Source organism: Chiloscyllium punctatum, chromosome 7, assembly GCF_047496795.1.
Source record: "Chiloscyllium punctatum isolate Juve2018m chromosome 7, sChiPun1.3, whole genome shotgun sequence".
Classification (NCBI taxonomy): domain Eukaryota; kingdom Metazoa; phylum Chordata; class Chondrichthyes; order Orectolobiformes; family Hemiscylliidae; genus Chiloscyllium; species Chiloscyllium punctatum.
This window is the reverse complement of record NC_092745.1, coordinates 51,262,639-51,284,781: the sequence shown is the minus strand read 5'-3', so window position 1 is coordinate 51,284,781 and position 22,143 is coordinate 51,262,639.

The following is a 22,143-nucleotide window of genomic DNA, read 5'->3' as shown; positions in this document are numbered from 1 at the left end:
GGAAACCCACATAGACATGGGGAGAATGTGCAAACTCCACACAGACAGTTGCCTGAGGCAGGAATTGAATCCAGGTCTCTGGCACTGTGAGGCAGCAGTGCTAACCACTGTGCCACCGTGCCGCCCACTATAAATACAGGAGTGCTCAACACAGCATTTTAACATACTGCAGCGTTACAGTTCATCGGCAGAACTGGCAGCATTGGAATGGTCTGTAATCTGAACGGGTTAATTAGGAAATATAATCTAAGCAAGCTGGACATTGAGAATTGTCAACATGGAAATCAGAATGGATACCTGGTGACTTCAGTTCACCACTGGCTGTGAGCAGTCTCCATGTTGTTCAGCACCAAATGGCCTCTCATTTCCCTCTTTCCAGAAGGTTGGGAATCTGTGGAATTCATCACCACAAGAGGGCTGTCGAGGTTGGGTCATTAAGTATGTACAAGGCTGTGATAGACAGATTTTTCATCAGTTAGGGAAACAAGGGGAAAAGTCCGGAAAGTGAAGTTGAGGAACATCAAATCAGCCATATCTCATTGAATAGCAGAGGGCTCGATGGGATGAATGGCCTATTTCTGTTTCTATGTTCTTAAGACATGATCCACTGGCACCAACTGGATATACCCCTCGTCCACATACATTGTTATATTTTCCAACTCCTCATATTTTTATTCTTCTGTCGGTAAAATGTTTCCATGAAATACTTCACTCTGTGCAATCTTGAACTTTCTCAGAACATTTCAGACATAACAATACGAGTCTTATTGATTTTTTTTCATATGTTGCTACTTTAAATCATTCAATAACAGCGTCGTGCCAGTCTGAAACGTCTTTAGTTTCCAACATGATTGTTCAAGTTGTGTCCAAAACACTTTCAGTGACCAGGATATTTGGGATGCCAAGACCTCCATTGCAGGGCACATCAGCATTGAAAGGATCTTGCAAGGACACTGTACGCACATGGATTGGACCAGGCAGTGTCTCAGGGCTACTTGCTTGCCCTTTAGCTGTCCCTCACTGATCACCAACCTATTCGTATCCATCAGACCCCACTATGCCGTACTATGCCAATTGGTGCAATCATACAACCAGCAGATTGTCTTGCTGCTCAGCGGTCCTCAGTCAAAGGGGCATACATTTTGTTGCATGGCAGTGTGCCACGTTGAGCAATCAGCCACTGCTCAAAGTCCTAAGGGAGTAGTCCTCATCGAAATCCATGGAGGACACTTATCAGGTGGAGAATCCCAGTGCAGTAAATTGAGGCTAACCTTCAATACCAATCCAGGGGATTGGCCATGGTCAGGTGTCGTCTTGGAGATTTCTCAGTCTCAGGGTCTGTGAGGGTGTGGGGGTCACGTACATATGTCAGGGTGGGGATATGTACAGACACTGCTCATGGGTATGGAGACTTCTTTCCCACAGCTGTCTAGTTCAGACACTCAAAGGGCAGGGATGATTCCCAGCCAGTCTGTTGAGTCCACTCACAGAAACTTGGAAAGGGGAAGGGAGGAAGACAAGGGGAGGCCACTGCTGCAGGAAGGAGAGTCAGGAACCCACTTTCTCAAGATTGGGGACTGCAGGCTTGGTGGTGTTGAGAAGATAGTAGGGGATGTATTTCAGTTGTGAAGGGGGGAAATAGTTTTGCAAGGGTAAAGCATGAAAGGGAAAGGGGTAATGAGGGAGGAGGGTTCACCCACAGTCTGGCATCAAGGGCTGACAGTGTATGACCACAGCTGGTTTGGTCACCTCATGTGCCGGGAGTTGGGTGTCGAGTGGGGAATGGTGGATAGGTGCAGGCTCATGTAGACAGGTTGGTGGGGACCTGAACAACACTCACTGTCACCTTCTATTACTATGTCTGAGTACAGTCAGTGGTGCTGCAGCTGGAGCTGAACAAAGCCTGCTCAGCTGTGGAGTCCATTGGCCCCAGAGGCTTTGTCCGATAACCCCAGGCAATTGTGTCTAGACAATGACACTGAGTCATCACCTCCCCTTGCTTAAGGTGGAATAAAGCTCTATCTGTTCTACCCTAGTGTGTCTCTCCGCCTCTGGAGAACATATTCTGTATAACAACATCACATTTTTCTTTTCCCCTCTATCCCACGAAAGGTCATTGGTAGCAATGTTGTTAAGAGTCACTTAGCCCAACTTTTGACTCATCAATTCATCAGGAGATCGAATTGTGATTCCACAAATTCATGTTTCTTTATAATTAAAATAAACATTCATTCTTGAGCATCACTGGTAATACCACTGTTTACTACACACGGCTAAACTGTCTTGTCACATGTGGACATTTGTCTCATTAGCCTGGGCTGGACTTGAACCGGGTTCTGGAATTGAGCACCCTGTACACGATCTGCTGCAAAACCCAATCCTTACTTGAAATACTTTAAGACCAATGTTTTCCCGAAACATCCTCAGAGGTGCGGGATGTCTTACTCTCTGAGACAACACACTGGACAGTTATGGATGTATTCCTTAGGATTTTCCATCCCATTAAAATGAACAGATGGAAAAAGCACGGCAAGTTTCCCGCCTTCTGGGGGTGGGTGGTAGGGTGAGGGTGGCGCTTGAGTGCTCTCTCCTACATCCCGAAGCACATAGTCAGAAATTCAGTCCTGCTGTAGTAAGTTGCCGTGGTAACTCACCTTTAAGCCAACTCTGAAAGGTTATTCTGAGCTCCAATTCTTCAGCATTTACGTTCTTCACATTCCATCCCTTGAGGATTGAGCCTGTTATTAAAAAGCTTGGGAAATCATGTTCGTCGTGATCTACACTGATACAATTTCATCATAAATCAATGAATATAATGTGGTCATAAAAATGCGGAGCCCTTTATCAATGTCTCTGGGCTTGACCTCAGTTATATCTCTCGAGCAGAAAATTGAGGGCTAAATGTTGTTCCTAAGTCATTTTATCAAATTATTATACTGTATGTATCCTCCAAGCCCTGCTTCTGCTTGGTCATTGATAACTGATTCTAAGATCATTCGAGTATGTTCCAATTTCTGAAATGGCCCTGAAAATTATTTTCCAATACTAAGATTGCAGTTCAGATGGATGACCTCACTGGATGGGTATTGCTTTCCTCTGTCAACTGGAAAATGCTTAGCTGTGATTGAAGACACTTCACTCACTGTAAATTATACCAATTGCATTTCGATGGCGTAGATGACATCAGCTAGTTTAAAGGTTAGATCAGTGGCATTGCCTCCCCATGAAAGGAAATTACAGGTTAGAGCACTCCAGGCGAGTAACTACTATTTGATTATGTTGTCTCAGGGTATCAGAAGAAGATGTATGGAATCCACAGTGAAACGGCAAGAAAGTCTGTTGCCTTTTCTTCCTGAGAAGCTGTGCCAGCACTTGACAAATTAGTAAAATCATTTTTGGATTGCTGTGATAATAATTAGGGCGTCAAGTAATGCAGCTAGCTGAACACATTATTCACGCTTTTTGGGTCAGATGTTAAACCAAGACCCTGTCAGCTGTCTCAGATGGATGTAAAATATCCCTTTGTACTATTTTAAAGCAGAAAAGTGAGTATCCTGGCCATTGTTTCCTTCACAATCAACAAGCTCTCTATATGTTTTAACTTCATGTGGCCTTTGTGATGCTTAGTTTAAAATTGGCCTGCAATTCCTGATGTGCATTAAGGAAGCTAAATAGAGAGGGAATATATTTAAGGTAACTGTATTCAGTATCTATGAAGATGAAATTCTTGCACTGTAGCTCCAAATAGGCAATAGCAACTCAACAGCGTCTTTACACCCTGCAAACTTCACACTTCCATTCACCTAGACTGAGTTCACAATCAAAAAGTCTGGTGCTGGAAAAACACAGTGCCACACTTTTGACTCTGATCTCTAGCATCTGCAGCCCTCACTTTCTTCGAGGCCGAGGTCATCCCGATCTGTTTTCCTTTCATATAATTAAAGGGTATAAATCCTGTGTTTGTAAAGTGTCTTAATTAAATATTTCACCACAACCTGTGATCTTGAACTTTCTCAGAGCATTTCAAGCATAGACATCTAGGTCTTACCGTTAGGGTGGCAAGGTGGCTCAGTAGGGAGCACTGCAGCCTCACGGTGCCAGGGACCTGGGTTTGATTCCACCCTTGGGCGACTGTGCATGTGGAGTCTGCACATTGTCCCTGTGACTGGGCGGGTTTCCTCCCACAATCCAAAGATGCACAGGTTAGGTGAATCGGCTATGCTAAATTGCCCATAACGTTCAGGGATGTGTGGGATGGTGCATTAGTCAGGGGTACATGTACACTTATAGGGGAGTGCATTTGGGTGGGATACTCTTCAGAGGTTCAGTGTGGATTGTTGGGCCAAAGGGCCTGCTTCCACACTGTAGGGACTCTAATTCTATTCTATTGTTACTTTTTCTTCATCTCATGCATTTTTAAATCATTCAACATCCACATTGTGCCTGCCTTTATCGACTTCAGTTTCGAAAGTGATACTCCAAATTGTAGAGTCTTTTCAAAGAATAGTTAATGTCACTCGATCATTACCAATGTTGTGCCAATGGGCAAGTAAATTCACCTTTTAAAGTCCAGATAGCTGTCAATTAAATGCCTATTAACACTTTAGAAATGTTATAACTTTGCTATGGGGTCAGCAAGAGTTATGCAGCTTGCAAGTCTATCAAAATGCAGAGCTGTATGAAGTTTTTTAAAGTGATTGGATCCAAAATAGTTGCACTTTGAATTGAATTGACTGAACAAATTCATATGATTGACACTTGATAGGTATGCATGCAGCCAGTGCAACACAAGCTACCAAGTCAAATGATTGCAATGAAGTGCTTTATGCTGGCATTAAATCTTGTCTTATCTAGTGCACAACAAACCCAAACCAGTCGTAACCCATTTGTTGAAAATCTCTGGACTTTATGTTTGTCATGTAAATACATGGTGAAAATTGAATTGAGAGGGCAAATTGAATTTGAAAAATAAAAATAAGTTATTCTATGACACTTTATGTGCAACTTTTTTAAATCGAAGGGCCTAAGACCCATAGTATACAAGCTAACAAAACAAACCAAGAGGCTGTGATTCAGTTAGACCAGGCTAGAGTTTGAGCAGCCAGTGGATTTGAAGGAGAAGGGCTAAGGGAAGGTTCATTGTTGAGGCAGATGATCACTGGAGCGATCCACATTATTCTTGTGATCCACTAGGGAGGAGGTCTTCCTCTTGGTTTTACAGCTATGATTTCATCCCTCACCTTTCTTGGGTCTCTTCCCCAACTCCATTGCTGAGTAGATTGCCCACAGTGCATACTCCGCCCATTCATCCAAGGAAAGCTGCTAATGGTGCTACAAAACACAACTTGCAATGATTATTGAAGCTGCCCCCTAAGGCATCCCTCTTGAGAGATCTGGCAGCAACTTGGTTATGAACAATGGGACAGTAAGTTAGTCACTTCAGTTTTAACTCCAATACATCCTAATCCCCAGACAAAGGGAATCCAAATCCTGCCTGCTATCTCCAGTTCAATTGCAAGTAGCTGCAATATTTCAATTGCTTTGAATATGTACTGTCGCATGCCATGTGCTTTCATAATTAGGAAGGATTGTTCTACTGTGCATTAAGTTAACAGGAGCAAAATTAAACCTGAATCTTACTAGGCAAGTCTTGTTCCCGAGCTAATTTTTAATGCCTGTACACTACAGTACCAAACAAACTGCCCTGATCTGACCTTCTGTTAGTTATTTCTCCACCTTCACTGGAAGATTAAGGGTCCAGTTTCCATGGGAAACCAAGCTTCGATCTCAGCACAGCAGGAGGTGAATGTAATTAAATTATTTGTTTCCACTTTGCGGGATGTACAGATGGTCAGTTATTTCCTTGACTATATGGACTAGAATGCAGATCATAGAGATTGAGGTTCTTCAGCTTACAATGCTTATTTCTACTAGTTAAAAATTACACAGCACCAGGTTATAGTCCAACAGGCTTATTTGGAAGCACTAGCTTTTGGAGCACTGCTCCTTCATCAGGTGGTTGTGGAGTATAAAACTGTTAGACATAGAATTTATAGCAAAAGTTTACAATGTAACTGAAATTATATATTGAAAAAGACCTGGATTGCTTGTTAAGTCTCTTACCTTTTAGAACGAACATGTCGGTTTCAATTCTTTCATATGTAAATCGCAGAATTTTTCTAAAGTTACATTCTCACTTGAAAATATTCAATGTTTTGGCCTCAACTGCTTTCTAGGGAAGACAATTCCATGGACTCACCATAATTGGAGCAACGTTGTATAAGTAAGTTCTGGGAGACTACTTATGGTGTCAACCCCTCTGAAGGAATGTGTGTGCCCATAGTAGATTGCAGCCTTAATGCATTTTTTTATTCTTTCACCAAAGGGATTGCTTAATTCTAATTGCTTTTGAACCGAATGCTTGCTCGCTTATTTCAGAGGGCAGTTAGGAGTCAGTCTCCAAGTTAAAATGGACATTAATAGTTTAGAATAATGCTCTTCGTTAGATGATCAGCCATGATCGATACTGGCAGAGCACGTGGAGTACTGTCTTGCTTATCCCTGCTCCTCTGTTCTTAATCCCCCCCCAATATCTGTTTCTTTACCGCCATTTTCCCCTTCTGGTGGACTGTTTTATTCAATTCATTCACTTCCTTCCCTGGGATTTTGAAAACAACATCCTGAAATTTGTACACAATCGTTATGGAGAATTTTACCCGTGAGTGGGACTTGGTGGTAGAACCGGAGAGTTTGCACTGAAGAAAGGTAAGGTGGAAGGAATATTTCAGGAAGAAAGAATGAAAGAAAAAGGATTGGAGGGCTGCGCGTTGTGAGGGTGAGAGGTTAGAGTGGGGGAGGGGGGACGACAGGTTGAGGCGGTTAATGTCCCGGCGGCAGTTGGAAATGAAGAGGTCGAGGGCAGGTAATAGGCCAGCGCGGGGTGTCCAGGTGGATGCAGTGTGTTGGAGGTGGGCGAAGGGGTCCTCGGAAGGTGGGGGGAGTCCTGATTGTGAAAGTAAGCTCGGAGGCGGAGGCGACGGAAGAATTGTTCGACGTCACGGCATGTATTAAATTCATTGATGCATGGATGGAGGGTGATGAAGGTGAGTCCTTTGCTGAGGACTGATCGTTCGTCCTCAGTGAGGGGGAGGTCTGGGGGGATGGCGAAAACCCAGCAGGGCTGGGAGCTGGGATCTGGTGTGGGTGTAGAGCTGGGAGTGGGGGCGGAACCTGTAACTGGAGTGGGTGTGATGGTGGGGGGAACGGGGGTGGAGTCATGAGCAGGCGTAGTGTTCCCCTGCCCTCCAATCCCTCTGCTCCAATCCCAACCTCACCACCAAGCCAGCGGATAAAGGGGGCGCAGTGGTAGTCTGGCGCACTGACCTCTACATCGCTGAAGCCAAACGTCAACTCGAGGACACCTCTTCCTACTGCCCCCTCGACCATGACCCCACCCCCCATCACCAAACCATCATCTCCCAGACTATACAGAACCTCATCACCTCAGGAGATCTCCCACCCACAGCTTCCAACCTCATAGTCCGGGAACTCCGCACTGCCCGGTTCTACCTCCTTCCCAAGATCCACAAGCCTGACCACCCTGGCCGACCCATTGTCTCAGCATGCTCCTGCCCCACTGAACTCATCTCTACCTACCTCGACACTGTCCTATCCCCCCTAGTCCAGGAATTCCCCACATACGTTCAAGACACCACCCACGCCCTCCACCTCCTCCAAGACTTCCGTTTCCCCGGCCCCCAACGCCTCATCTTCACCATGGACATCCAATCCCTCTACACCTCCATCCACCATGACCAGGGCCTCCAAGCCCTCCGTTCTTTCCTCTCCAGACGTCCCCAACAGTACCCTTCCACCGACACTCTCATTCGTTTGGCCGAACTCGTCCTCACCCTTAACAATTTCTCCTTTGAATCCTCCCACTTCCTCCAGACCAAAGGGGTAGCCATGGGCACACGTATGGGCCCCAGCTATGCCTGTCTCTTTGTTGGCTACGTAGAGCAGTTGATCTTCCGTAATTACACCGGCACCACTCCCCACCTCTTCCTCCGCTACATTGATGACTGCATTGGCGCCATCTCGTGCTCCCGTGAGGAAGCACGAGATGGCGCCAACTTCACTAACACATTCATCAACTTCACTAACACATTCCACCCTGACCTTAAATTTACCTGGACCATCTCTGACACCTCCCTCCCCTTCCTGGACCTCTCCATCTCCATTAATGACGACTGACTTGACACTGACATTTTTTAAAAACCCACCGACTCCCACAGCTACCTGGATTATACCTCTTCCCACCCTACCTGTTGCAAAAATGCCATCCCGTATTCCCAATTCCTCCGCCTCTGCCGGAACTGCTCCCAGGAGGACCAGTTCCACCACAGAACACACCAGATGGCCTCCTTCTTTAGAGACCGCAATTTCCCTTCCCACGTGGTTAAAGATGCCCTCCAACGCATCTCGTCTACATCCCGCACCTCTGCCCTCAGACCCCACCCCTCCAACCGTAACAAGGACAGAACGCCCCTGGTGCTCACCTTCCACTCTACCAACCTTCGCATAAACCAAATCATCTGCCGACATTTCTGCCAACTCCAAACAGACCCCACTACCAGGGATATATTTCCCTCCCCACCCCTTTCCACCTTCCGCAAAGACCGTTCCCTCCGCGACTACCTGGTCAGGTCCACGCCCCCAAGCAACCCACCCTCCAATCCTGGCACTTTCCCCTGCCACCGCAGGAACTGTAAAACCTGCGCTCACACCTCTTCCCTCACCTCTATCCAAGGCCCTAAAAGAGCCTTCCACTTCCATCAAGGTTTTACTTGCACATCTACTAATATCACTTATTGTATCCGTTGCTCCCGATGCGGTGTCCTCTACATTGGGGAGACTGGGCGCCTCCTAACAGAGCGCTTTAGGGAACATCTCCGGGACACCCGCACCAATCAACCACACTACCCCGTGGCCCAACATTTCAACTCCCCCTCCCACTCTGCCGAGGACATGGAGGTCGTCGGCCTCCTTCACCGTCGCTCGCTCACCACCAGACGCCTGGAGAAAGAACGCCTCATCTTCCGCCTCGGAACACTTCAACCCCAGGGCATCAATGTGGACTTCAACAATTTCCTCATTTCCCCTTCCCCCACCTCACCCTAGTTCTAAACTTCCAGCTCAGCACTGTCCCCATGACTTGTCCGGACTTGTCCTACCTGCCTATCTTCTTTTCCACTTATCCACTCCACCCTCTCCTCCTTGACCTATCACCTTCATCCCCTCCCCCACTCACCCATTGTACTCTATGCTACTTTCTCCCACCCCCACCCTCCTCTAGCTTATTTCTCCATGCTTCAGGCTCACTGCCTTTATTCCTGATGAAGGGCTTTTGCCTGAAACGTCGATTTTGAAGCTACTTGGATGCTGCCTGAACTGCTGTGCTCTTCCAGCACCACTAATCCAGAATCTGATTTCCACCATCTGCAGTCATTGTTTTTACCTCGTTGTTTTTACCGGCTTGCTATATAAGACTGGTTAGTCCACAAGTGGTGCTCTGCGTCGGGTTCCAGTCAGTGCATTACAAGAAGGACATAATTATTGTAGACAGTGCAGACAAGATTCACAAGAATGTTGCCAGTGCTTGAAAATTGGAAGAACGAGGAAGGATTCGAGAGGATAGGTTTGTTGAAGACTAAGGTGTGAGAAAGTGTATTAAATAATGAGGGATTTGGAGAGAGAGGATAGAGAAGATAAGCAGAGGTGTAATTTACCAGAGGCACAGATTCCAGGTAATTGGTGGAATAATTAGAGAGGACCCAATGGGAAGCTTATTCGCACAGAAGTTGGTGGCTGTCTGGAATTCACTGTCCACTTTGGTGGTTGAGATGGAAAGCCTCAACTCATTTAAAAGGAACCTGGATCTGCCCCTGAAGTGCAAGATTATGTAACCGGCAAGTTCTAGTAAATGGGATTAGATTGGATGGCTAGTATATTGCAGCTTGTGCAGACATGGTAAACTGAATGGCCTCTTAATGAACTGTATCTTTTCTATGGTTCTCAATGAACATAAACTTATTTTAAATTACCTCTTTTAGTCCCACACTCTCCCATCAGTATGTGTGTCAGGCATGGCTCAGTTAGTAGTATAATTGTCTGAAATAGAGATTGGGAATGCTGTGGCAGTAACTAGTCTCCTGACTCACCAGAGTCTTCCACCATCTACAAGGAGGAAGTGGGGACTGCAGATGCTGGAGAGTCAGAGCCGAAAGGTGTGGTGCTGGAAAAGCACAGCAGGTCACGCGGCATCCGAAGAGCAGGAAAGTAGATGTTTCAGGCATAAGCCCCTCATCAGGATTATGAAAAACACCTGCTGTTTTTTTCCAGCGCTACATCTTTTGACACCGTCTACTAGGCACAAGTCATGAATGTGATGGAATGCTCCCCACTTGCTAGATGGGTGCAGTTCCACCAACACTGTAGATGCCTGACACCATCTAGGACAAATACTGGATTAGTGGTGCTGGAAGAGCACAGCAGTTCAGTCAGCATCCAACGAGCAGCGAAATCGACATTTCGGGCAAAAGCCCTTCAACAGGACAAAGCAGCCCTCTTGAGTGGCACAACATCCACCACCTTCAACATTCACTCTCTTTACCACTGATGCAAAATAACAGCAGTGGGTATCATCTAAAATCTGCAGTGAAACAATTCACCAAATTTCCTCAGACAACACCTTTTAAACCTGTGATTTATGCCATCTAGGAGAAAAGTAGAAGAAAACCACTTGCAAGTTCCTCTCCAAGCCATTGACCATCCTGATTTAAAGCGTTATCACCGTTTCTTCACAGTCATGCGACCAAGACCTTGAAAGTCCCTGAATACCATGCAGATCTACCTGCGCCACGTGGACTTGAATGGTTTAAGACTGAAGCTCACCACCACTTTCTCAGGAGTAGTTAACCCTGGGCAAAAAGTGCTGGCCTAGCATGTGGTACCTACATTTTGTCAATGGATTTTAAAAGAAATCACCAGGTTTGAGGTTGAAGTCCTGTACCAGGTCACCTGTGTCACTCCCATTTGGTACCAATTCTGTCTTTTGTTAGTATCCAATTGGGATAGCATGGTGGCTCAGTGGTTAGCACTGCTGCCTCATAGCACCAGGCTCCCAGGTTGATTCCATCCTTAGGCAACTGTATGTGTGGAGTTTGCACATTGTCCCCGTGTCTTCGTGGGTTTCCTCAAGGTGCTCCAATTTCCACCCACTGTCCAAAGATGCATAGTTTAGGTGGATTGGTCAGGCTAAATTGCCCCGTAGTGTCCAGAGATGTGCAAGCTAGGTGGAGTAGCCATGGGAAATGCAGGGCAAAGGGATAGGTTAGGAGCAGTGGGCCTGGGTGGGATGGTCTTCGAAGGGTTGGTGTGGACTCAATAGGGCAAATGGCCTGCTTCCACATTGTAGGGATTTTATGATTCTACTATTTGTTGTTGATGGATGTTAAATGCTTGTATTAATAGTTGAAGGTAATAAGATCACATAAGTTTGGTACTTCCTTCAAAAAATTCTAGTTTTGGTACATACTTCACAAATAGGCTTGTGGGAGGCCCTCTAACATGTGTTGTAGAGGATGGCTGCCTAAAACTGTATATTTGAAATCAAGAGAAGTCAACGTTTCTTTTGAGAAGACAGATGTTGGAAACCCTTTGATGAAAGACCAGGTATTAAGGAGATAGCTGGTATGAGGTGTCAGGAAATGATTTTCCACCACTATGTTGTGAAGCAGAACCTTAAATAATGCCGATGTATAGACACAGGTTATGCCATTATCCGAGCCAATGCAAAGAATGACCCTGTCACTTCCACTTCCTGCCAAGAATAAGATTGGCTGGAATTAGAAACCGAGCAATTGGACTATTTGGAATTTTTTGGAATATTGGAAATTTTCTTCAACTTTATGGATGACATTTATGTGTGTTGTGACTTATTAGATGCCCATGAGGCTCGATTGGACTTTGATAAATTCAGAAAACTGGATGATTCTTGCATAGAAGATTACATTATGGAGCTTAACTGACTATAAGTGACAAAGTTAGAAGTCAGACGACACCAGGTTACTCGTCATGACTATATGCGAGATTGCAGCAATTCCACCTGCACTTCAAATTGCTAGAACCCATTAAGACACCAAACACAGATAAGTTTTTGATCTTAACTGGAGTTAGATTCAGAGGGAGAGAGAGAGAGACCCTTCGTGATTAGATGTCCAAAGCTTTGCAAAACATTTTGGGAAAGCATAAAGGATGTGAATGCATGGGCGAGAGTGACAGAAGTGATTTAGAAGAACAGTGCCAGACATGAGAAACTTCAATTATGAGGATAGATTGAAAATGCCGGGATTGTTCTACTCAGAGAGAAGAAAGCTGAGAGGAGATTTGATAGCAGTTTTCAAAATCACAAGTAGGCCGAATAGAATGTGAATTCGGACAAAGGTTTTCTCACTTGTAAAAAGAACAAGAATGACAGCGAATAGGGTTAAAGTGATTTGCAAAAGAAGCAACAAAAGACAGCATGAGTAAAAAGATTTTTACTTAGCAAGTCACTATGGTTCGGGATGTGTTGCCTGGTAATGTGGTGGAGGCAGAATCAGTTAAGGCATTCAATAGGACATTGGATGAAAATGATGTGCAAAGGTTTTTGGGGGGGGTGTGTGTGGTGCGGGGTGGGGAAAGCAGGAAATTGGTATTACAGAATGATTTGAGAAGCCAGTGCCAGCAGGATGGACCAAATTGCACTGTAATAATTCTGTGATTCTGTGAGTCATTTCCAGCTGCTTTGATAGTCCAAATTGGGTCATCAATAGTGACACCAGAATACACTGCCCGCTGTATTCCAAGTCTTTACAAACACAGAACCCAAACATTTGAATATCGAAGAATCGCAGATAAGAAGGATAAGGATGGCTACCCTTCTGACAGCTAAAACAGGCAGTAGGAGCTGGGAAATCAGAGAAGAAGGATGAACTCTAAGAATAATAGGCAGTTAATTAATAGTTTCTTCAGATGTGATTCAAAGAATCATTAGATCTTGAGTTGCCCAAAAACAAAGAATGGGATTTTGAGATGACACATGACATGGAAGGTACAGCAGGAAAGGAAGAAGATACTGATTGACCAGAAGGAATCAGACTGGTCAGCAGAAGTTTCAATCTAGCAGTGAACAACCTGGTCACAGACTTGTTCAACTGCTCTAAATTGTATGTGCACATTAACTGTATGTAGAGTGGACTGGATTTTTTAGGAAGACTGAAGCAACATCAAAGAATCTGATAGTCTTACTTGTTTCAGATTAGGTGAACTTAACACGTTGAAATCACTTAGCATAATAGTGCAAAAGAAAAGTAATTCGATGTGATGACGCGATAAGGCATGGATGTTGTATTCAGTGAAATTCTTTTACTGTTAAGTAAGCTATCGACAGAAAAGGCCCATTGAGGTTAGATATGGATTTTGAGATAAAACAATTGTCTTTGGGAGAGCTATAGATTAGTAATTTGCAGAGACATTATTACATTTCCTTAACAATGTCTATGATCCAAAGCAGAATGTTAAAGAGATATTAATGGCATCTGGGGATAGGGATTTAAAGGAAAAGAAGCAAATTATTTGAAAGCTATATTGACAGTATGCATATGCATCTTGTTATAAGTTGAAGATTCCGTTAAGGGATGCAATGGGAGGAAGTGACAGTTATGCTAAACCGATTGAGGACAATAATTAAAAATGCGATTTTGGGAGGTCCAAGATGGCGGCGACTCAGCAAGTCTGAGTCTATAGTGCTCCTCCCAAGACCTAGGCAAAGTGGGCCACCCTCCCCCACCACACTCACCAAATCAACTAAAAATAGTTTTTATTTAATGTAATTAGTGGTTTAGTACTAAATTTATACAGTTCAGTCTCCTATAAAAATGACTAGGGGGAAAAGAGCCTGCAGTTCTCAGCAGGCAGCAGCCCCTCCCCCACCCTCCCCAGCTGCAACAGAGGCGTCCACAGCCGCCCCAGGGGACTTATCTACATGGCGAGCCTCGTGGAAATAATCTCCAAACTCGACGCGAAGATCGATGCTTTCATAGAAGAGTCCCGAAGTCGGTGGAATTCATTCTCGGTTGTGCTACAAAAGCACAGCCGAGACATCGAAGAAATTGAATGCCGAGTCAGAGGGTCAGAGCTAAAGGCCGCGACCTCCAAGGCCATTGCAGAATCGAGGTTGTCGAAAAAATATTCGTTTGCTGGGCCTTCCCGAACGGGAAGAAGAAGGCCAGCTTACAAGATTCCTTGAACAGTGGCTTCCACAGTTATTGAATCTGAAGGCTGGATCAGACCAGGTAATGGTAGAATGGGCCTACCAGGTCGCAATACGCGGGCCCGGCTCGAACCAGCGTCCCCGCCCGGTCCTGTTCCGGCTGCAGAGGTATAAGGTGAAACAGATGCTTTTGGAAGCCTCCAGAAATCTTGGGAAAGATCCACAAGCCATGACTCATAAAGGATCCAAGATTATGTTATTTCAGGACTTTTCCCCAGCTTTGGTTCAAAAGAAGAAGGCGTTTGCCGAAGCAAAGAAGTGTTTAAGGGATTTAAACATTCAATACTCCTTGCACTACCCAGCTATACTACGCTTTAGCCATGAAGGGTCCATGTTTAACTTCGGATCACCGGAGAAGGCCAAGGAACTTTTGGACTCTCTTAGACAAACAATTAGAGTTAATTGATGTTGTTTTGTCCTACCCCCACCCCGGTCTACCCCCCTATTTTTTCCCTTTCATTTTCTTACTGTTTAGTATTATCTCCGGGAAGGGAAGAAGGACTTATTTATTCATCCTTTACTTAGCGATTTCCTTTCCCCTTTTTTTTATATAGGCTAGGGGGGTCTAGTTAATGTAGATGGGGGGGATGGTGGCTACCTTATCTTATTTTATCTTTATCCTTGGGAGCGGGGTTGTTTTCCCCTGTTATTTTGTTTCAATATATTTCAATATAATTTGCTGAGATTGTAATTTTATAGTCATATATGTTCATATATGGTATTAACATTACCAAATATATCCAGGTGTTGGTGTGGGGGGGTGCGGGGTGTGGGTGGGGGTGGATACGGTACTCACTGTTAGTTCTAGTTCAGTAGTATACTTAAATTTTCTTTATCCTATCGTGGGGTGCCTGGGTCAAGGGTGGGGCACTGGTTGGGAGAGGTTATGACGGGTTTTTGGGAAAGGAAGTGATGCCCCCTGGGAATAAGGGGGAAGATCTCCATTTAAATATGTTTTATACTTTTTTTTATTATTTAGAAATTTTTTTTTATTATATTGATCTGAATGTACTAAAGAGCTGTGAATTTCATATGCTCTATGCTCGGGATGTTTTGGATAAATACGGGTTTTGTTGTGATCTGATGTTAACACATTCCGAGCATGTATATCACTGCTCAATTTATGTGTTATCCGTTGGATTTTTTTTCTCTTGAATAATGTAAGAATTTTAATGATACACTCTGGTTAGTTGTAAGTTAGACGAGTAGTTAGTTGAGTTTTGTCTTTTGTTTTCTCTTGGTATCTCTGTTTTCTTGTTTGATAGATTTTGCTTATCATTTATTTAAGATTTAACTGTATATCAATGTTTATACTTGGGTCTTGTTTTTAGTTTTCCTTTGTAAACTTGTGGGAAAAAAAATAAAAATAAAAAATTGTGATTTTGTAAAAAGTATAAGAACACTATCATAACCAGTAGTAAGTCTTTAATTAACAAGTGATTTGAATAAACCATAGCAATTGACCATTAGATGTGGGATAAAGACAAAAATAATTCTTATGTGGTAAAGAACTTGTGTATTGCCAAAAAAAAACATGTTTTGTTGAAGTTATTTGTCTTGTTCTCGTAGGATAATTTGCAAGGATATCAATTCAAGAAGAAAATCAACTTTGTATTGCACATTCCTACCAATTAATTTTGAAACTGACATTAGAAGAGAACGTGCCAATGAGGAATTCAGGATTATGTGTGAGAATCTGATTGCTGCACTAATGCACATGACAGCAAAAAGTCATTTTGGAGAAAGTGTGTGTGTGTACATGCGTGCGTGTGTACGTGTGCGTGTGTGTGTCTGTGTGTATACATGCGTGTGTGTGTGTGTGTATACATGCGTGCGTGTGTGCGTGCGTGTGTGTGCGTGTCTACAGATGATAGAAACTGAAGGTACACTATGCACTTCACACAGACATATGCCAGATCCTTATAAACAACAGATTGAGGCAACTAATGGGCTAACTGACAGTGGAACAAACGATAATGAAGATCAGAATAAGGATATTTATTACATAGAGCAACCACTGCCAATTGGAGCTAGGCTGAGACATATGACAGAAGGGGTTGGTTAGTGCAGGGAAGCCACCATCATAGAGAAACAGGAAAGGTCACAAGGAAGTACAAAAATAGGCTGAATGGTGTATTACTAAAGATTAGGGAATATAAGATCTATGGTTTGACAAAATGAAATAAATATATGGGAAATCAGGAAACCTAGTGTACGTTCAGATAGTGGGCCTGATGCTGATCATGCCCCACAGCAAAAAGCAAAAGAAAGACTGATCTCAGGCGATACAGGTTGAATTGCATGAGTCTAGATAAGGACAGGGTACCTTGTAGGGATATAGTTTACCAAGAGCATGGAGCATAACATAAGTAAAGAGTGCCTCAGGAACTAAGGCCCCTTATGATACAGAAGATCTAAGACTTACCAACAAGTTGCCTGGTAACTTTGTAGAAGAGACAAACCAGAAAGAAACTGATGGTTGGAGAGAGTTTGTTGCATTCACAGAGGTGCCAGCTTTGTTCATAAGTGAACTTGTATGGAGAAAATATCTCCTGAAGTTATATATCAAGCTAAGGCGAGAACTGTGACTTCAGCGATTTGAAGAACAATTGGATGACCAAAAAGTGTGAGTAAGCTCCCTAACAACGACAGCAGATCTTGCAAATACCACCACCTGAATGTTCTCCTCCAAGCCACTCACCATCCTGCCTTGGAAATGTATCGCTGTTCCTTCAGTGTCACTGGGACACAACGCTGGAAATCCCTCCCTAATGGCATTGTGGGTCTACCTACAACACATGTACCGCAGTGGTTAAAGAAGGCAGCTCACCACCACCCTCTCAAGGGTAACTAGGGACGGGCAATAAAAAGCTGGCCCAGCCAGCAACACCTACATTCCACAAATGAATAAAATAACCAAAGGCATAGATATAAAGTAGTTTGCAATAAAAGCATATTGGATGAGACTAAAGACTTTATCATACAATGCAACTAGGGTCTGGAATATTCTGATTGGTACTATGGTGGAGGCATTCAAGAGGGCATTAATGTATTAGTTAAGCTGAAGCAATATTCAGGGCTATGGGGGGAAGCTAGGGAGTTGGCATCAAGTCATAATGTTAATTCTGAGAGCCTGTGCAATTAGATTGGCTCAGTCAACACCATGGTAAAAACAATAAAGGTAAAAACAATAACTGCAGATGCTGGAAACCAAATACTGGATTAGTGGTGCTGGAAGAGCACAGCAGTTCAGGCAGCATCCAACGAGCAGCGAAATTGACGTTTCGGGCAAAAGCCCTTCATCAGGAACACACCATAGCAATTCTCAAATTCTGTGAAGAAGTTAGGAAGTTGAAGGTGTAGGAGATGTCGGGTACAGATGAATTAATTACATTTAGATGCGGGTATTGGTCGTAGTGTCGTAATGATTCTAGCTATGGGTTATAAGGCCCGAGGTTCCTGAGTTCAAACCCCATTGTGACAAACTGTGAAAGTGAGTTCCATCAATTAGCAACTTGTGGGGTTTCCACAGGGGAAAAAGTTATGAAAACCTTTGGATTTTTGTCAAAATCTCAACTAATGAAATGTCTGAGCCAGGAGGAATGTGTTCAAGCCCCACCTGTCACAAATACCCTCTGTAGCATCTCAGAACAGGTTGATCAGAAAATATCTGCTAAAATCTGTATTTAAGGACCAACCTGTGACCATGCTCCTGGATCTAGCCAAGGGAATCATCAGAAGATCCATGCTGAGAGCCCCAGTGATATTGTATTCCCCTGACTGACTGTCCCTCTATGTTTGTGCCCAGATGTTCTTAAAAGGGAGCATGGCATTTGCACTGGCTTGCTTCAAGATTTTTAGATGGGCACTAAGGATTCTGGAGCATATTATATCCCCCAACTGTGGCATTTGGCTCTCATCCACTAGATGTCTTTTAAGCTACTGTTATCTTTTTATGATTTGGTACAATTTTCCTTTTGGTTTTGCAAAGAAAAAGACACAGAGATGTGTGCATAAATGAGAGCCAGCCAGCATGAAGTGGGGAGAAGTTGTTTAAAATAGTGATGTTTGCTTTGTAGTAAGTTGTACGATCTCCACCAAAGCATTCTGATCTCAATGTATTCCTCACAAACAGCTGTGGACATCCTCTTACATCTTTTGTTCAACCAAGACCCCATCTGCCTGCTAAGGGGAATATAAAAGATCCCTTGGTACTATTCCGGACGACAAGGAATGGAAGAGTTATCATGAGCCAATATTTACCCTCAATCAACATCACAAAATACACCGAGTTTCTGGTCGACATCACAAAGCTTGCTGCTGGGAACTTGCTGCCTATAAAGTCGCTGCTGCTTCTTCTACAATGACAACAGTGCATTGTCCAGGGTGCTTACCATCTGCTCAGGTTAAGATGGGAGATGGCAGGGATCCAGGTGGGATATCAGCAGGGTAAACAAACCCTGTTCATTCTTTTTTAAGATCGGTCTTGCTGGATGGTTGGCATTGGTGAGAACAGGGTCACAATTAACCCCATCCTAGTCACATCAATGTGGCAAAGTAAATTATTGAACAAAAGAAAAGAAAAATGCCTGAGTTATGACAGGAGAAAAGAGTTCTTTATTTCCAATCTCCATTTTATGGAGTATTTTTCTATCTTGGCGCTTCTGGTCATGCCCATTGTAATCAGATGGACTGCTAAATCCTGCTGCACGTCGGGAAATCATGTTCTCCTTTTGTGTTTTGGATTTGATTCCCTCCTGTAAAGCAAGCAAGAGCAATCTGCAAGGGTGCAACGCTGCCTGGGCTTCCAGCAGGAGCTGGGTAGGATCAGGTGTCACCGAACTTCCTTAACCTCTGCCTGCACAAGGCACGCCAGCTGGAACAATCCTGCTTTTATCGATTGCAGGCCCTGCGATGGCTGACGTGAAACAGGCCAGATGCCAAGGAAATGGTGTGTTATTGTAACCTGCCTAATCTGGGCACAACTGCTCAGCCGCAGGGCCACACAATTTCATTAATGAGGCACTTTTTAATTGCATTCGGTTTGTCAGAGTGACAGCAGCCTTGCAGAGCTTTAGTCCTCATCACTATTCATATTGATGACCGAATGATGGGCAGGTCCAAGCTGTGAGGTTTGATCCTGCCTTTATCCTGAACTATCAAGGGTCTGTCGATGTTAACAAAGCAGTTTTCTTGGCTTTGAAAGCTGGTGATTCTGTTCTGTTTCCAGTTGAAGTCGGCTATTCACATCCTATGTAAGCTGGAAGAAAACCACAGAGTGGAGGAGCTTTAACTCATCCGCTCCAATGGAAAGAGCCTCATAAAAGAGGACCTTACCACCTACTGGCTACATTTAAACAGCTGAAAGCAGCTTGGTCACTGAGCCATCCTCAGGAAATGCAACTCCATTTATTACATCAGAATAGAAAACAGGCCTTTCCGGTCAAATGTTCCATATGTCCACTGCACATGACTCACCTGCAACCCATCTTCAGCCCAACCCCATCAATCTTTCCTTGCACTCATTTATCCCTCAGGTATCTTTTCAGATTCTTCTCAAAAGAATGTGTGTGATATTTGCCTCAACTATTGTGGTTGTGAGTTCCACATTCTCACCACTCGCTGAATGAAGAGATTTCTCCCAGTTTTGAAGGGAATTATCAGAGACCACCTGGGTGCTAGTTCTGGATTCCCCCAAAAGTGGAAACATTCTATGTCTCTATGTTCATCCTTTTGCAATTGAAAATGTAGTCATATCAGGACATCTCAGCTGTTGTACGTGTAATTGGGGTCCTGTTGCACAATCAGGATCTTGACCATATGTTGAGGCAAGACAGAGTGCGGATGGGACTGACATGTAAGTGGAGGAGGTACATCACCATGGTGTTCCCACCATGAAGGTGAAGGCAGTCAACAGCTGATGGAAAGCTGTCCAGGGAGCAGCAATAACTCTTCTATTGGGCTACAAGGAGCTGCCTTCATCCTTTTTGCTGCCAAAGCAAAACCATGGTCTGAACCCTGACTCATAATTGCCTTCCCATACACCCCCACCCCCAACCACCACACTCTCCCTAACAGTGGGACACACAATATCCTTTCTCACTGCGACTGTCCATCTTGCCAGCAAACCTTCATTTTTTTTACCTCACTCCGCCAAACTGCTAACTTGTAATCAACCTTGCATCCTTTGTGATGAGCTAACCTGATGCTATAAAAAACCCGTGCTCATAGATTTGATTCCACTTTGGATGATTCGTCAAGAACCAAAAATTTCGGGCTGGAGCCCAGCTCCAAAAGTCCTCTAAGGGATGGGTGGGGAGGCATGAATTGGCTTAGGTAGGCCATAACCAGTGGCTGGGTGATTGGTAAGGAGGTGTGAAGGCTGATGGCTAGAGGGCCAAGTGTTGAAGAAAATGGTGACAGAGTGGTTCAGAAGGCGGCACAGTGGCTCAGTGGTTCGTGCTGCTGCCTCACAGCACCAGTGTCTGATTCCACCAGTGTGGAGTTTGCACATTCTCCCTGTGTCTGCGTGGGTTCCCACTTGGTGCTCCGGTTTCCTCCCACAGTCCAAAGATATGCAGGTTAGATGAATTGGCCATGCTAAATTGCTCATCGTGCTCAGGGATGTGTACATTAGGTGCATTAGTCAGGGGTATATGTAGAATAATAGGGTAAGGGAAAGGGTCTGGGTGGGTTACTTTTCACAAGGTTGGTGTGAACTTATTGGGCCAAATGGTCTGTTGCCATATTGTACGGATTCTTGGAAAATAACTACTTGAAATCATAGACAACTGAGGTGGATCTTTTCATTAGATTGGGGTACATCTTCCTCAGGTAGAAGTGTTGAGCTGGAAAATTACCCTGAATGAAGCTACCCAGTTCTAAGATGAGAATCCAGATTATTAACTCTGTTACTCTCTCCACGCATGCTGCCACATCAATGACCGCCTTTGACTGTGATAGGTAGGAATCAAAGTCTGGCTTTCAGATGAAGATTTTTAATTATTAACATGCATGTGCACGTGCACACACACACACAATATCCATAAATATCCATAAATGCCACTTGTTCAGCTCATCTGCAGTGATTAGTGCAACAGGAGGCATTGCAAACAAAGTCAGTGCTTGCCTTAAGACGTTTTCAATGCAAAACTATCTCTTCAGTGATCAATGCCAAAAGCTTCACCTCATGTCACATAACTGTCTGCAAACTCCCAACGGCTCCATTCCTACTTGGAGCTGCTGGCAAACAGCCCAGTCTTTGGCAAGACCTCGTTTGAGCAGTAACCAAGGAAACTGAAGGTCTCAACAGTGGTAGGAAACATTTACGTAATGGCGCTCCTTATGCACAACTTCAAAGTACCAGAGCAAGGAGAAAAGGAAGATTGATTTATATTGCCAGGTGTCTAATCTTGTGTCGAACGGGGATGAAGCACTTGCACTGATCATACACTCCAGAGCTAGCACTTTCAATATTCAGTGCTTCCTCTTTGAAAAACAGGATTTCAGTTTTTGTTTTGTCTTCTCCAATGTCGAAGCAAAATTTATATCAGGAGAATTTCATCTTTATCCTAGATCTTTGCCAGCTGCATCACGTGCTTTCATGATAGTGTTCACATTCAGCACCAGAATGTGTGGGTGTTTCTTGATAATTATAACCATGGGACTGACCCTGAAGCAACGTCCATCCCAAAGATCACCAATTGATCATGGGGCAGCCATTCTCCATTGCTGGCACTAATGGTAATTGCTACCAATACATCTCTGAA